The 15,086-nt window shown below is 43.1% G+C and overlaps 1 protein-coding gene across 1 annotated transcript in view; it reads right to left on the bottom strand.

The window, feature by feature from the left end:
* WNK2 (WNK lysine deficient protein kinase 2) overlaps positions 1-15,086 on the bottom strand; it is a 279,574-nt gene that overhangs the window by 131,058 nt on the left and 133,430 nt on the right. The window lies entirely within an intron of this gene.

A 15,086-nucleotide genomic window follows, 5' to 3' on the forward strand; every position in this document is an offset into this window, starting at 1 on the left:
GAAGACTTCATGGCATATCTAGGGAGGTGAAATATATTGGTTTCATGAATCCCATATCACTTCAACCTTATGTAGTACTACCCCCTTAAGGGGTGCTTAGTAATTTTTGGGTTCCCTGTCAACGTGGACCTCTTGTTTAAAGCCCAACCTCTGCTGACACCACCGTGTTCTGGTGACCCAGATAAATCACACATGTAAAATGGACTCACACACACACAGTAGTATTAACCAAAATTAAGTTTATATTGGATTTGGAGGTAACAGAGTCAAGAATAACAAAATTAACACTGGTATTGGCAAGTCTGATAACTCTTGGCAACTGTGAGAAAAAGGAACAGTCACAATAAGACAATGTATCTGTTAGGACTGCTTTCAGAAATAATCCACTGCCTCCAGTCTGAGAGGACTGTTGAATCCCCAGTAAGCAGGAATGACTATCAATAACAGATAAACTCACTGTGGGTCCTCAGAACTAGATAACAATGATTAAATGTGAAAAAAGGGAATTTTCAATTATAAAATTGTTAGTGTCCCCTTTAATAACACAGGGCCCTCAGGCGGAGCGGCGGGCGCCGGACCCCCAGGTGGAGCGACAGGTCTCGGGCCCTCAGGCGGAGCGGCAGGCGCCGGACCCTCAGGCGGAGCGACAGGTCTCGGGCCCTCAGGCGGAGCGGCGGGCGCCGTACCCCCAGGAGGAGCGACAGGTCTCGGGCCCTCAGGCGGAGCGGCGGGCGCCGGACCCCCAGATGGAGCGACAGGTCTCGGGCCCTCAGGCGGAGCGGCGGGCGCCGGACCCCCAGGTGGAGCGGCGGGCGCTGGACCCCCAAGCGGAGCAACAGGTCTCGGGCCCCCAGGCGGAGCGGCGGGCACCGAGACACCAGGCACGACAGTGGGCTCCGAGTCAACTGGTATGACCGCAGGCACTGGGTCAGACATTGGATGGTCTGGCTGGACAGCGGGCATCGGGTCACCAGGCATCAGGTCATTTGGCTTGCCAGCGGGCACCGCGTCATCTGGCAAGGCAGTGGGCACCGAGTCACCAGGTACGACAGCGGGCTCTGAGTTAATTGGCACGACAGCGGGCACCGGATCAGGTACCGGATCATCTGGATCAACAGCGGGCATCGAGTCAACTGGCCTAATAGGATCGTCAGGCTGGATCAGTTCATCATGCTGGGTAGAGGCATCAGGCCGAGTAGAGGCTTCAGGCCGAGTAGAGGCATCAGGCCGAGTAGAGGCTTCAGGCCGAGTAGAGGCATCAGGCCGAGTAGAGGCTTCAGGCCGAGTAGAGGCATCAGGCCGAGTAGAGGCATCAGGCCGAGTAGAGGCATCAGGCCGAGTAGAGGCTTCAGGCCGAGTAGAGGCATCAGGCCGAGTACAGGCATCAGGCCGAGTACAGGCATCAGGCCGAGTACAGGCATCAGGCCGAGTACAGGCATCAGGCCGAGTACAGGCATCAGGCCGAGTAGAGGCTTCAGGCCGCGTAGAGGCTTCAGGCTGAGGAGAGGCTTCAGGCCGCGTAGAGGCTTCAGGCCGAGTAGAGGCATCAGGCCGAGTACAGGCATCAGGCCGAGTAGAGGCTTCAGGCCGAGTAGAGGCTTCAGGCCGCGTAGAGGCTTCAGGCCGAGTAGAGGCATCAGGCTGCGTACAGGCATCAGTCTGAACCACGGAAGGCAGGCTCACCGGTTTGGATACTGGCAGGATGGTATTGGTTGGAAAGAATTTTCGCTTTTTTCTGGTTTTAACTACTGGAGCACTGCAAGTAAACGCAGGTCTGCAAACGAATGGAGCAGCTGGAGACAGAGAAGAACTGGAGGATGGAACAGGAGAGGGAGCAGTTGCTACAGAGGGCTTTTTTACAGGGTTAAAGGCAGGATAGGTGCAGCGAGTGGGAACAGGGTACTGACATGCGGTAGATAGCCAAGTATACTGGGCTGTAACTGGAGGAGCTGGTGGGAATACAGGAGTAGAGTTAGAAGCAGGACTGGGTCTTTGTAAGCTGACTGAGGCTGGGTGCAACAAATCTGTCCATGTCTGCAGTAGGGGTTGAACAAAGCTGAGCTTACACAAAGTCTGTCTGGTCAATGACTGCACTGCGTTTATACAATCTCTCAGTGTCTGTGGTGAACATGTGGAATAACGCTCCAGAAAGTAACCCACATCATCCTCTAATAACCACACCAGGGACTCTACCTGGTCTGCACTAAATGGTGGCAAAAATTCATCCCTGCATTCGGGGGAACCAGATGAAACCAACTCTGCACAAACCTCAATCAATGGCTGCACCTCAGAGAACACTGTGCCCTGATCTACTAGAACATGAGCGAGCCGTATACATTCTAGCAATTCATCCCAGGTATACTCCTTCAGAGTTTGATAAGCATACACCCTGTCATCAAACACTAGCAGATATAAATACTCAACCTCCTCAAGATCCATCCTTCCCATCAACAAGCCAAGATGGCTTCCCTGTGCAGCCACTTCTGGTCAGGATTGGCCTTGGTGTAATGTCAGGGCTCCCAGGTATGACCAGAGGTGTGTGACTGAAGCAGGGAAACGCAGACCTCAGATATGTTATAAACAATATAATTTATTAACACTAACAGTACAAACATAAACGCAGTGCAATACTAAAACATAATACGGTGCAAACAAACCAAACCACCCACAGATAACAGTATATACAAGCAAGCGTCGTCAGGCAGGCCGGGTCAATATCAATTGGGCAGGTAGGTACAGGGGGAGCAAGCGGAGAATGGTCGGGGTCACAGGCCAGGTTCAGCAGGTAGCAAGCAGCATAGTACAGAGGGTCAGGCAGAGGGATGGTCCGGGTCACAAGCCAGGGATCAGAACAGGTAGCAAGCAGCGTAGTACAGAGGGTCAAGACAGAGGGATGGTCAGGGTCACAAGCCAGGATCAGAGCAGGAGAAGTCAGCAAAGGAACAGAAACAGGATGCAGGACAGATACAGGGCCCAGGACAAACACAACACCAAGGCAGAGTCTGCAAGTCTGGCCATCCCTTAAATACACCAGTATCATCAGTTCCAGGTGTTAGCTGGCTGAAAGGTTGAGTCTCTGATTGCTGGGAGCACCCGCTGGCCAGCCCTGGTACTGCAGATCAAAAGGCAGGTGAGTCCCACCATTGCTGGCCAGTCCATTCCTAACACCCTGACTGATGGTAAAGAATAAGTGCAAAGTTCCCTCTAAGAGCTCCAACCATAAACGGAGCTTGAGGTAGTAAATAGCAACAATTGACAAACATCTATGGGCAAAAACAACTCCCTCTGAATGTCAAAGGCAAACGATGACCAGTAGAAGGAATCCTGCTCTGCAGAGAGGGAAATGGACGTGTTGATTTAGTTGGCACTGCTGTATCTTGGTCTGTAACTGTAAGTCCCGCGGTCAGCTTGAACGATAACTGTACTGCAGATATATTCTAACAATGGTGCTGGTATAACTAGGCCACAAACTGGGGCAACTGTATGTGATGTTCACAACTATGTGCAAGCAGATAACTGAGGTCACAAACTATCAATGTTCACTTTGCTAATGGATACATGGGTTTCTTTCCCAATGTGGTTTGGTGGATTTCCGCGATCTGTCTTTCCCAAAGGATAAGGACAGTCCACGGGCCCTCTGGTTCAGACTTTGTGTTCTGCTCTGCCTCCTACTGTAAGAGTGGCCTGCTTGGCAGCATAACAGGCCGAGCGGTCAGTAAGTTTTCTGCTCTCTCCAATTCTGGCTCCGCAGACTAGTTCAGCACTTCAGCCGTGAGCACAGCACACCTTTCTCCTTCAATCTCCCTCCGCACTGTCCCGGCCAATTTCCTGGGCTTTGTTATTTATGTGCCCCCCGCCCACACGCCATCCCTCCAGGGAAGTGTAGTCCCAGACACTGTTTATCAGCCAAGTCCTGCTATTCAGAAATGCAAGTTCCAGAGGGCTGTTCTATCAATGAGAGTAACCCTGCACAACAGGCCACCACCATCTAATGTCCACTTTCGTGTATTGCAAGTATTTCAATGAGTTACACTTCGTTTGGAACTGTATTATGCTTGCTAATCTGCTAATCTGTCACTAACCATAATCCAGTTAAAAGATAAGTTCATCTTTCGTAACATGTTACACCCATATTCAGGGTGCAACATGTTATGATCTGATTGGCAGCCGCTTCCCCCCGATCCCAGCTTCGACAGCTAGCTGTCAAATTAAAAAAAAACACAAAAAAACAAAAACAAAAACAAAACAAAAAACATGACCATGGTGGCCACCCAGCCACGTTGCTCATTGACAGCATGAATGAGAGACTACAAGTTGACAGATCTGCAGGAGACCTGCATGGCACCAGCGATCTGTTGATCGCTGGTGCAATGCTTTACAGACTCCTGCAGACAAAAATAATAAAATGTAATTTTTTTTTACCTGCAAAAAATGTGCATTTATTATTTTTTACTAAAAGGTGCACTTATCCTATAAGTTTGTTCTTAACTTCAGAAGGATGGCTGAATTATGCCAACATCTCGTTATTGCAATTCTGGCAGCTAGAAATATGTAAGAATACAATTTACCCATTTCTTTAGGTACACCGGTGAACCCACTACAAAATGATGCATCTTCTGGGTTTTTAAGAGTCACTATATATTATTCTTCTTACAGGTACTTATATAGCGCTGTCAATTTATGCAGCGCTTTACATACACTATATTGCCAAAAGTCATCCAACATCACAAATGTGCTTCTGGAAGAATGGTCAGACATTCCCGTAGACACACTGCTAATCCTTGTGGAGCCTTCCCAGAAGAGTTGAAGCTGGTATAGCTGCAAAGGGTGGGCCAACTCAATATTGAACCCTACGGACTAAGACTGGGATGCCATTAAAGTTCATGTGGGTGTAAAGGCAGGCCGACCAATACTTTTGGCAATATAGTGTATATATTGTACATTCACTTCAGTTCTCAACCCTCAAGGAGCATACAATCTAATGTCCCTAACTCCCATTCATACATACTATGGCCAATTTAGACAGCAGCCAATTAACCTACCAGCATGTCTTTGGATAAGTGTAATCACTTACGTTCAGTACCTCTGGATGTAGCCATCATGTATGATACATGATTTCTTCCTACGCATATACCATAGTGATATGGTCTTTTATACTTGCTAACTAAGTATAGGATTTTTAATTGGATCATATGATTCATGAGGACTATAGCTGGCTTTTAGAAATGAGCAGTTGATGAGAAAAGAAAAAGCATATAATTACACTTTTCAATATCCAAAAGGCATATCTCTTCTGTTCACAACCACCAATGAGGTACATGCTTCTCCTTTTTCTCCTTGAAAGTGTACAATTAATTACCTATTGTTTCACCATTCCCCTCCTACCATTATATACTAGCAAAAAAGTTTAACAAAAATGGGTTCTTTTAATTTTGTAAAACGAAGTATAAAATTATGGTACCATATATCAGCATGGTTAGCAGACAGCCTGTTATACCAGCAGACACCAGGCAACCTCGGACAAAGAAAAAAAAAAAAAAAATGTCAGGGGTCAGTTTGTCACTACTCTTAAGATGTAATATAATTCTCAATTTGCAGGATGCAGAAAGAGCTTTGAGCCAGCCAGAGATATGGAAATGTGGACCCAAAATAGTCACCTTTACAGATATCACCTATGATAGGACAAGTCAGCCTGTTTGCGGATGAAGAAAAGGTGTAACTGGGTAGGCACAAAACCTTAAATGGTATAGAGGGCAGTCACAAAGTTCTTAAGAATACCAAAATATTGATACTTACCAGAGATCACTTGGCCCTTATGGTGGGCCAGTCCAATTCTGCTACCCTCAGAGCCTCACAGAAAACCCATGCTGAGAAAAATATGTAGTCTGCAACCTATGGCCTCTCTCTTTTATGCTAGTTCCCTGGCTGTCATATGGATCCAGAGGTGTCAGTGTGGTTTAAATCACTTACAGTAGGTGAGAAGTTTTGACTTGTTCCAGGTCAATGAATTTGACCCTGTCCCTCTGTATAGTAAAGGGTCTAAAAGGTGTTAGGGTTAGAGGAATACATACCTTATTAATTGCTCGCCTGACAGCCAGCTCTCTTCTCTGATCCCACTCTAGACCCAGAATGTAGAGGGGCCCTCAAAGTCTTTCAGTATAATGCAGAACCGCTGGCCCTGCATTATCCTTGAGCATGTTGGAGAGGGAGGAACTGCATGACAGGAGATGAGCAGCTTCACGTGACCTGTTGTCCACCCTAGAACTAGGTAAAACCAAATTATTGAGGTACTTTTGTTTTATCCAAAGGGGAAAGCAAACGAGGTACACATTTATTGCTCAGTTTTTTTTTTTTTCATATTTCCTATACAGAATAATCTGTCTAGTAGTGATCTTGTATCAGATAAGGACCATTATAATCATTGTAGAAAGGTAACACATTTAAGGAGTAATATGTGAGCAGATAGTTTTTGTCCCCTTTGGGCAATGTTAAAATTTCAAAGTACTGAAGCCACAGGTTAAGCACAACAGACAGGCAAGCTGAAGTGATGGGGTGGTCTCCCTTGTTAGATTGTTGGATTCATACCTTTCCATGCATGTTTTTATGTATGTTATCAATCATGTATTTTAATGCATTGTCATGGTTATCAATAGGTTCTATAATGCTTTGACCTATAGCGTTCATCAATGCTGGTCAACGAACTGCACAGATGTGAATAAGCACATTTTGAAATAATGGCATTGATATCCATTAAACCATAAGGATGAGAATAGGCCCTTTTACAGATGCAAGCAAGTTTGTTTGTAAACAAACCTAATGTGACCACCATATTTGGTGGTCAAGAAGATCACATACATGCCCAGGAACCACATTGATTGGTTCCCAATTGTTAGTGGAGACCATAAGCCATCAGTAACAGCACTGTCTCCAACAAGAAGGATGGGACCCCTCATAATGGCTAGCGGTGGTGTGGTGTGACGACACAGTAACCTAAAGTGTATTTCTACTTTTGCAGTCACATTTAGGAAAGTATTGCTATGTTTAATTATCTGTTCCCACTCACACAGCATAAAAAATTATAGCTTGAGTATGTTTATAAAAAAACAAAAACAAAAAAAATGTACATTTTAGATGCTTTTCAGGACCTCATGGATAACTCTGCAAGGAGTCGGTCTGTCACAGCACAAAGGCTTCGAACAGACAGTCTACTACAGACAGACAACTACAGTGATTGCTGCCATCTTCCAGGTCCCATGCTGTGCGCTGCCCTGCTGCACAGTGAACACAGGAGATGACTTGTACAGTATGGGCATTATTCATGGAACACCATACTTTTATTTTCTCCGGAAATTCAAGACTGTTTCTAATTGGATGCAGAGGAGATTGCATCACCACCACTCCCCAAGCTCAATTCACTAAATATCTCATGAGATAATTGAATCACATGACACATTTTCTCCAGTTATCTCATGAGATGCTGAAAATGTCAATTCACTATCCCTTTACGAGCGATTTACCTCCCAAACCAAAAATGCTCGGTAAATACCTCATAAAACAGTGTTAAAGTCAATTCACTAAAGGAAATAAATGCATGAATTAAATAAAGTAGTGGTCCAGGCTTGTAAAAATATACTAGCCAATTTGGAGTATTCTCTCTCTTTTTGGATTAGTTTTTTCAATAGTATTGCATAGAAATATGGAAAAACAGAATCATTGGGGCTGATTTACTTAAAGCGAAACTAAAGGATTTTTTTTTTTTGCAAAACAACAAACATGTCTATACTTACCTGCTCTGCATAGTGGTTCTACACAGAGCAGCCTGGATCCTCCTCTTCTCGGGTCGCCCGCAGGCTCTCCTGGCTCCCCCTTTCTGTTGGGTGCCCCCACGGCAAGCAGCTTGCTATGGGGGCACCCGCTGCTCCGTGTGTCCATTCATACACGGAGCAGTGGCTTAGCCCCGCCCCTCCTCACTGACTGACTGGCTGAGACAGCAAGTGGTAGCCATTTGTTCCCGCTGCTGTCAATCAGCCAATAAGGAGGCAGAGACCCCGGGACAGCTGTTGTGGTCGTGGATCTCAATGGAGCTCAGGTAAGCAATGAGGGGCGGGGGGCACTGCTGCACACAGGTTTTTTTACCTTCCTGCATGATATGCAGGAAGGTAAAAAACCTTTAGCCTTTACAACCACTTTAAAGTATAAAGGTAAATTTTTTTTTTTTAGTTTTGGATAGAGTGCATATGGATTAGGACCCCTGTCGGGTTTTTATTGCTGTCTGCATCCCCATTAGGCAGATTCACTCTAGTTGTCCTATATATCATTGAAAATGAAAGAAAATCCCAAATTTTGGGTCGTCCCCAGAAAAGTAATAGATGGGAAATCCTCAATGGGGACACTAGTTCTGGCGACCTGGGCATACCCAAGGGATTCTTTTAGGAGGGATTTCCTTTTCCTATTTTGGCTATGGCACAGGAAGGGAAATCTTCTCAATGACAATGTTGTCTTTTTATAAAGACATTTATAAAGATATTTTGTATTTACTTAATTTAACGTAATTGTTTTTGATATGCCACGTGTGTCTTGTGAAATCAGCTTCCCTTTGACTGGTATTCTAGTTGCTTTTTTTCTCTTGTATTAAATCTGATAGGGACCGCACTGACTTAGGGCTCGTTCACACTTGACTAATTTCTAACGCTTGCCAAATGCCCCTATAGCGTTTGACAGGCATTAGACAGGCGTTTGGGAAGCGTTTAACACTCCTCAAACGCCCTATGAGCGTTTTTGAGGCGTTTGAACCCACACCACAAACGCCTACAATGAAGTTTAATGGTATGAACGCTCTACAAACTCCTCGCAACCACCTGCCAGGCATTAGAAGAGCGTCAATATAGACTTGAATGTGAGGCTTCAGCTCCTCCAGACTCAACATGAGGCATCAATTTTGCCACGACACTAACGCTTCAGTGTGAACAGCACTGTGTGCTGCCATGTGTAGAATTTTCCTACATTTTTAAATGCTTCTCTAACGCCTACTAACAAAGCTAGTATGAACTAAGCCTTAGTGAGTTGACAGATTTCTATGGTTAACTCATTTTACCTCTATTAGCAATAAAACTGATGGTTTGAATCTTTCTCCACTGTATCTATTCCACTGGATATCACGTCATGAGATAAAATACAGCATGGTTTCATGAGTTAAATACCTCACATTTTGATTAAATAACTCAGGATTTGTTTTAGCAGAGTTTTTTGTGAACTGCAAAAAAATTTTGAAAACAGCTATGATTTTATCTCAGATTTTAAGAGGAAAATAACTCTCCCCCCTTTACCTCATCCAATTACTGAATGGCGATCGTACATGGTGTAACTTCAGTGTAAAATGGAAACATGGGAATGTTTTAAGTCAGGGAATTGATCAAAGTGCACTTTTCTGTTTAGCAAAACTGGCAACTGTTATCCAGAGGTTTTTTTGCCAGCTACAGGACCAAACAGTGAGAATTGCAAGGTTGAAATCTGATTGAAAGACTCCCATCAAGTATTCCCATCCTCAGCACTCATTCACCTTCAGGACTCTACTCAAGTGATGATGAGAATAGTCCAAAGGCTCTCTATTAGTTCAGGAAATGTGAAACCATCTTTACTTGCTCATGTTTAGTGAACAGTTCAATTGAAAAGCAACTCTAAATGTAAACCTTAGATTGTACACCCCTTGAGGGTTAGGGACTGATGTGAATGTACAATATACAGGTGAAACTCGAAAAATTAGAATATCGTGCAAAAGTTCATTTATTTTAGTAATGCAACTAAAAAGATGAAACTAATATATGAGATAGACTCATGCTTCTTTCCGCAGACTAGCTTTATGGGGATGCTGACTTCATTTTCCAGCAGGACTTGGCACCTGCCCACACTGCCAAAAGCACCAAAACCTGGTTCAATGACCGGGGGATTACTGTGCTTGATTGGCCAGCAAACTCGCCTGAACTTAACCCCATAGAGAATCTATGGGGCATTGCCAAGAGAAAGATGAGAGACATGAGACCGAACAATGCAGAAGAGCTGAAGGCCGCTATTGAAGCATCCTGGTCTTCCATAACACCTCAGCAGTGCCACAGGTTAATAGCTTCCATGCCACGCCACATTGAGGCAGTAATTTCTGCAAAAGGGGCCCAAACCAAGTACTGAGTACATATGCATGCTTATAATTTTCAGAGGTCCGATATTGTTCTATGTACAATCCTTGTTTTATTGATTGCATGTAATATTCTAAATTTCTGAGATTGTGGATTTGGGGTTTTCATGAGCTGTAAGCCACAATAATCACAATTATGACAAATCATGGCTTGAACTATCTTGCTTTGCATGTAATGAGTCTATCTCATATATTCGTTTCACCTTTTAAGTTGCATTACTGAAATAAATGAACTTTTGCACGATATTCTAATTGTTTGAGTTTCACCTGTATATGTAAAGCGCTGCATAAATTGACAGCACTATATATGCCTGAAATAAATAAATAAAGAGCATGTAGACAAGTCCATCATCACCAAGTGTATTTAGGCCAGCACAATGTCAAAATGAGATTACCTGGAATGGTTAACTGCAAGCCTTCAATTATTTATGTGTAAAGCTGGTCACACATCATTAGATTTTCGCTTGAACGTTTGCAGAAACATTGTTCGATAAAACATTCTTTCTTGCCATCATTGAATTGATTTGTAACCCCCTAAAAATTCATCAAGATCTATTTGATCAGAATCCCAGACATATCAAACAGGTTTCATTATAAGATGTACGATTTTTCCTAAACAAAAATGTCACTTTTAGAAATGTTTTCAAGAAAAAAAAATTCAATCCTGCTCCTTGGAATTACTACATTTTAAAAGTAACATCAATTTGATTCCACTTAAAATTAGAAAATCAATATAAGGTTCCAAAAATTAAAATAAAAAAGTAAATCCTACTGGTGTATGGCCAGCTTCAAATAACCAAGATGCATTCTTACAAAATTACAGTTCAGCATTTAAGTATAACTGTGATGGACTGCCTGGCACCCCGCTTAGGTGCTTCCATCAGAGAACTGCTTCCTCACTGCTGGGCCACAGGACCAGGTTGTTATAGCTGGGAACTGCACCTAAGAACTAAACGGCACTAGCTTAGGTGCAACTAGGAACTACTCTATTGAACAAAAATACAGGTGTTTATACACTTCAGAAATAGCAGCAGTCCCCACATGAACAATAAAACCAAATATTACACATTGGGATAAACATCACATGGGCTAAACAATCCACATGGATTAGATAACTAGGTCAAGTTGACAAGACTAATCCCATCATGTAGGAAGCTCCAGGAGGACTAGCCAACAGACAGAAACAACAGGTGACCAGGATAGAATAGGTAATTAACAAGGAGACAAAGACACAAACGGTAAAACACATCACATCTACATAACAGATTACAGCAAGAGACCTCAGCATCAGGCTGTTTTGAGCTGATTATATTAACATCTGCTTAAAGTCTCTCAGTCTAGGAGAGAGGTTAAAGCATTCAACGCTGGTTTGGGCACAAAGACCCCAAATCTGTATCCTGGTGCTCCAGTTCTCAAAAGTGTGTGTTTTGGGAAGACATGGACTTGAATCCAAAGTAAAACTACTCCAAATGATCCCCTGGGGCACACATTTCCTAGTTGGGTCTGTCACAATAACTATAGGAAAAAATGTTTTTTTTAAGTTTTATATATGCACTATATTGCTAAAAGTATCGGGAGGCCTGCCTTTACATACATATGAACATTAATTGCATCCCAGTCTTGGTCTGTAGGGTTCAATATTGGAGTTGGCCCACCCTTTGCAGTTATAACAACTTCAGCTCTTCTGTGAAGGTGGTCCACAAGGTTTAGGAGTGTGTCTATGGGAATGTTTGACCATTCTTCCAGAAGCGCATTTGTGAGGTCAGGCATTGATGTCGGACAAGAAGGCCTGGCTAGCAGTCTCCGCTCTAATTTCGTCCCAAAGGTGTTCTGTCGTGTTGATGTCAGGACTGTGTAGGCAAGTCAAGTTCCTCCACCCTAAACTCGCTCATCCATGTCTTTATGGATCTTGCTTTGTGAACTGGTGCACAGTCATGTTGTAACAAGAAGGGGCCATCCCCAAACCTTTCCCACAAAGTTAGGAGCATGAAATTGTCCAAAATGTATAGGTATGCTGATGCCTTAAGAGTTCCCTTCACTGGAACTAAGGGGCCAAGCCCAACCTCTAAAAAACAACCCCACGCCATAATCCATCCTCCACCAAAAACTTTACACTTCCATCACATCCATCAGATTGCCAGACAGAGAAGAATGATTGGTCACTCCAGAGAACACGTCTCCACTGCTCTAGAGTCCAGTGGCTGCGTACTTTACACCACTGCATCTGACGCTTTGCATTGCACTTGGTATTGTAAGGCTTGGATGCACCTGCCCAGCCATGGAAACCCATTCCATGAAGCTCTCTATGTACTGTTGTTGTGCTAATCTGAAGGCCACACCAAGTTTGGTGGTCTTTAGCTATTGACTCTGCAGACAGTTGGCGATTCTGCTCACTGTGCGCTTCAGCGTGCGCTAACCCCGCTTTGTCATTTTACATGGCCTACCACTTTGTGGCTGAGTAGCTGTTGTTCCCAGTTGCTTCCACTTTGTTATAATACCACTAACAGTTGACCGTGGAATATTTAGCAGCAAGGAAATTTCACTGATGGGCTTATTGCACAGGTGACAACCTATCACGGTACCACGCTTTAATTCATTGAACACCTGAGAGCGACCCATTCTTTCACAAATGTTTGTAGAAGCAGTCTGCATGCCTAGGTGCTTGATTTTCTACACCTGTGACCATGGAGGTGATTGGAACGCCTGAATCCAATCATTTGGAGGGGTGTCCCAAAACTTTTGGCAATATAGTGTATATACATGTAGAGAGAGGATTAGAATGCAGCTTTTATATCTGCCTGTGCCCACTAGGAGATTCACTCTTGGTAATGACGTGAAGTGAAGGAAAATAGGAAGGGAAAATCTTCCAATGGGGGCACTATTTCTGGGGACAACTAGGTATTTCAGCACTTAAGAGAGATTTCCTCTGAATTCCGGTTTTGACTATGGGACAGGAAATTGAGAAACCTCTCCAATGGTACACAGATGACAAAAACAAAAACTGACAGAATTTATAACTCTATTAAATGAAAGTTGAGCTCTCCCCTTTTACATTTGTTTAAATCTTTTTTGGCGGATATCTTTCAAGGAAAGGCAAAAAAAAGCATTTATTAGTCCTCTCAAGGCCTACAACAAAATATAATAAAGCAGTTATGACTGTAAAAGGTTGCCTTAAGCACATTAAAGCCCTGACCTAGAAAAACAGAGACAAGTCATTTTTAGATCCAATTCAAGGCTAGTTGGTTATACAATGCCAATGATATTTATAGCTGGTGTTTTTCATTGAGCACAGAACGGTTGGTGTTATAGCAATCCAACTGAAAAGCTGAACAGTTAACGAAGATAGGCGAGAATGAGGTTGTTGCAGAGGTGAAACAAGTGAGTTTTATATCTACTTTCTCTCTTCCACGGAGGTGAATAGGGAAATGATGAATGGCACTGTAACAGGGGACAAGTAATGAGTAAGAACACTAAGCAACAACTTGCATAGACAGAAATCAAGTGCACTGCTCACATACAAAATGTGATCATCAAAGATCAAACTAAAGGGTAAAATATAAAGAAACACTTAAGTGTGTTGGTAATGGTTAATATTTTGAGTGAAAATTGAAATTGGTTTTCTTCATTACTTATATCACTTGACTGGTACTTGGTCTTTGGGTATGAAAAACCATGTTATAGAAGAAGGAATATGGGATTACCACAGATGCTGCTGTCTATAGAGAGGAAAAAACTATACTATAAACTCCAAAATGGCTAAGCAAAAACAAAACACAGTGTTAGTAAAATATTAAAAGCAGTCCATCCAGCCCTGAGAGTTACACAACCTTGCTTGAAAACACAGTCAGGTTGATGATACTACTTACATTAGGAATACAGTGGTGTCCTTTTTTTCACTTCCAACCTGTTGTCTATACACTGTGTGAACAATATTTTGTCAAGTTGTATTTTTGAGGATTCATTTTATTATTGAACAACTACAGTGCTCTTGGCCAATCCAAATGTTAATATACCTCAAAAACTGAATATTTAAGAAAGTAAAAAGTGAGGTTTTGGCTTTCTTAGGAGAATATCTGTGCGCAACTATTAGTGTGCAGAATTATTAAGCAACTAAATGAAAATTTTACCATCTCATTTTGTAATTTTCATCTGTTAAAGTGAGAATAACATAAAACACAAAAATTACAAATAAACATTTCTGACACTTATTGAAAAAAGGTGGCTATATTGGTCTGTGTTTTTTTTTTTTTTTTTTTTAAACAGTCATAAACCTTCCATCCATGGAGTCTGTCAGTTTCTTGATCTGTTGACAGCAGCACCCACAGCCCCCCAGACACTGTTGAGAGAGGTGTACTATTTTCCTTCACTGGAAATCTCCAGTTTAAAGGGCCACAAGTTCTCAACAGGGTTTAGGTCAGGTGAGGAAGGGGGCCATGTCATTCTTTCATCTTTAAAAGGTCTTTACCGGCTAGCAGTGGAGTACTTCGATACATGCGATGGAGCATTGTCCTGCATAAATATCATGGTCTTCTTGAAAGATGCAGACTTTTTCCTGTACCACTGCATGAAGAAAGTGTCTTCTAAAAATGGCAGTAGGCTTGGTAGATGATTTTGAGTCCATCTTCAACCTGAAAAGGTTCAACTAGCTCATCTTTAATAATACCAGCCCATACCAGTACCCCACCTCCACCTTCTTGAATTGAAGCTCTGTGCCCATTACTGATCCAGCCACGGGGCCCATCCATCTGGTCCGTCATGAGTCACTCATCTCATCAGTCCATAAACCCTTTGAAAAATCTGTCTTCAGATATTTCTTGGCCCAGTCTTGACATTTCAACGTATGAGTTGGTCGTCGGGTTTCAGCCTCCCTTACCTTGGCCATGACTCTGAGCACTGA

Source organism: Staurois parvus, unplaced genomic scaffold (genome assembly GCF_062004578.1).
Source record: "Staurois parvus isolate SC_StPar_1 unplaced genomic scaffold, SC_StPar_1.0 ptg000282l, whole genome shotgun sequence".
Lineage (NCBI taxonomy): Eukaryota > Metazoa > Chordata > Amphibia > Anura > Ranidae > Staurois > Staurois parvus.